The sequence below is a fragment of the Citrus clementina genome, unplaced genomic scaffold (genome assembly GCF_000493195.1).
Source record: "Citrus clementina cultivar Clemenules unplaced genomic scaffold, Citrus_clementina_v1.0 scaffold_1, whole genome shotgun sequence".
Classification (NCBI taxonomy): Eukaryota; Viridiplantae; Streptophyta; class Magnoliopsida; order Sapindales; family Rutaceae; genus Citrus; species Citrus x clementina.
Window position 1 is genome coordinate 18,914,554 of NW_006263303.1, and position 3,077 is coordinate 18,917,630.

The window sequence follows — 3,077 nt, forward strand, 5'->3', positions numbered from 1 at the left end:
CCATTTCTAGCATCCACCTTTGAAAAAATTAAATCCATCTCCAATTTCTATTTATTTTGGGTTAAATTGTAATTTTGAGGGGTAAAAAGGTCATTTCGTTAAATTCGCTAACGGAAATTAGACGCACGTGGACGAATGCAACAAAAAGCAAACTTCAGGTGGCGCGTTGAAAAAAAAAAGTGTTTGTGTATTTTTGAAAAAGGCAAAACAAACAGGTGGACGGTTGTAAATTTCCCTAAATTTTTTTATAATCAAATAATCCATAGACAAATATTTTGTTGACACTTATATATGCTAAGCACTAAAATATTAATTTCGGTTTAATTTGATGGGTCAGGGGACTTTGTAACAAACATAAGTTATTCCTAATTATATGTATATGTATATGTATATAATCACTAAATTTTCCAGTATTAAAATAAATATAAGACAAAAGATTAAAGATTACATATGGCTAATTGTAGGATAATTATATGAGTCCAGTCAAAATTCTATAATTCCATTATAGGAGTTTAGTGCGCATCTTCTTCAGGTTCCTCGCAATCATTATTCACATGACTAAATAAAGCCTTGACTTGACCAATTGTCTAGGATATGAAAAATGAAAATATGTTCTTTAAGACTTTAACATTATAACTCACATTTAATAGAAAATGAGAAACTCCATCTAATTGTTAAAAAAAAGAAAAAATGTTTTACCAACAAGCGCGAAGATCAACTGGTATGAAGTTGTTCTAATTTAACAAAGATTTTCAGTTCGAGTCTTGAGAATGCAGTTATAGGAGGGTTTTGCCGCCCTAATGGTCCTACCTGACTCAAATCTGGATTAATCGATATTAATTAGGAGAATTTTACAGTTCTAATGGTTCTATTCTACCTAACTCAAATCTAGATTAGTTGAAATTCAATATAATCTTTATTTAATATAAAATAAAAAATATTTTTATTGAAATAATTTCATTGCAAAGTAGATTCAAACCTTTTATAAAGCTAAAAGCCATAAAATATAGTATTCTTTTTTTATAAGGAACAGAGTTATATATCATCTATAAATTTAGATTATTCATGTGAAATGAATATATTTTACATACACACGTAAGATACGGGATCCCGTAAGTTCAATCTCCCAAGGATTCAAGCATTCTTCAGGACAATTTTTCGGCGGCTCATAAAGGCTTGCGTGGGCAGAACAGTTTTCCCTTTGACCTCTTGAATCTAGATCTTTGATGTTACCGTTTCACATGCTAATAGGACGATGTGTTTGTTTCATCAATCAAGTAAATGGATTTGATCGGACACGTTTTGGCCAACCGTTGGCCACATTGAAGGCTGATGGGGACCTCTTTAGGGAGAGTTTATTCAATCTGCCGAAAAGCAAAATGCTTTTTGAATATGCAATATGTTTCTCTTAACCTTTAATTTTCATAAGCTGTCTCTTCGAAGACGTCCGATAATTATTCATAAAGCTTTAATTCATCTCAGGTGATGGGAAAGCAAATGGCTGTGGCCGAGTAGCAAAGCCCCCCACCCTCAATAGGATTCGAGTCCAAGACTTAAAATTTCTCTCACTCTTACAAAATTAGGTAGAGGTAAGTATCTTTTTTAGTTGAATAAATATTCCTCTAATATATGTAATGCTATAAATTTGGACGGTATTACATATATTTAAGAATTCTCTCTTTGTGTTTTCTCTTTTTTAGTGAAATAAGTGATCAAGATTAAATCTTAAATTTTAATGTTGTCAATAAAATTAGGTGTTTTCACTTTATTTATAATTATATTAGCTTTTTTCACTAGATTTAAAAGATTCGGAGAGAATAGGAGAAAAAAAAAAAAAATAGAAGAAGACCCTAATTCGCCATATAAGTTAGACTTGGTATATAAGGTATTTGTAATAGACTTGTAATTGTATTAGACGTATCAGTATTCAAGAAAAAAAGAAAGGTTTAACTTATCTTCCATTACAAAAAATATCTTCACAAAGGTTCCTTAACTAGGGACTTTAAAAGTCTTCATATGTTTTCCATCTACAAACTATTGCATATCTTCATCGAGAAGAAAGTATATAAGATCATTTATGGATTTAACGTGTGGGTATTATTAGTGGTTGTGTTATTTTAATTTTTTTAAGTAGGTATTTTTCAGAAAGAAGGAATTTTATAAGAGGGGTGGCAATAGTCCCAATCCTTTTATTATTTTTCATCTTTTACGACTGGGCTTCAACGAAGTTAGTGGGCTACGGTTAGCTTAAGCTTTGAGAGTTACCTAAGTCCACAGGCCCAAGGCCAAGACCACGGTTATGTACCTGTACCAAGAATTTCCAAATCGGTGAAGGCGGAATTGCTCGTGAAAAAGGCAGAACAGTTCAAGGGCGTGTGAAGGCTATGGAACACAGAGTCCTAATCCTTATGAACGAGTTCAAGGCTGGACTGAGCAGTTGTGATGATATTAATGTCGCCCTTTAAATGAAAGTTAAGCCGCCACATACATACATACTGGTACAAAGAATTAGAATCGTAAATAATACATTGGAGGAATGACATTTTGGTTACTCTTCGAATTTATTTTTACCACTTTGGGATTATGAAATTTTTTTTAGTGATAGTGACAATAAATAAATAAATAGAAATGCATTCCATATAGAAATTGATCATTAATCAAAGCCTCTACAAATTGAAACTAGAAAATTTATTTTTAAAATATCACATTTAACATTTAATAGTGTTAATTGTTGTGATATTAAAAACTTATCAGAAATCTATGTGATATTGTCATTCTGCTGATTCTCGCTAATAACAAATTAATTTTTTTATTCCCAAGGCTTTATTTGGCTAGCCATTCAAATTTGAGTCTTGAGGCTTTATTCTTTTTATCAGAAATCTGCTTGGGATAAAAAGAATTTATTTGACTCGGTGTTTCTTTATGGAAGATAACGAGCCATCAGTAGATAAAGAACAGAATGTGCCTGGGCAATCTGTCTTTTTGCGGCAGAGGCGTGTTGAACAAGTCGAAAGTTTGTCCCTATTTTTATTTGGAAAATGCTTAACGTCGGGAAGGTTGAGAGAACCCTGAGAGAA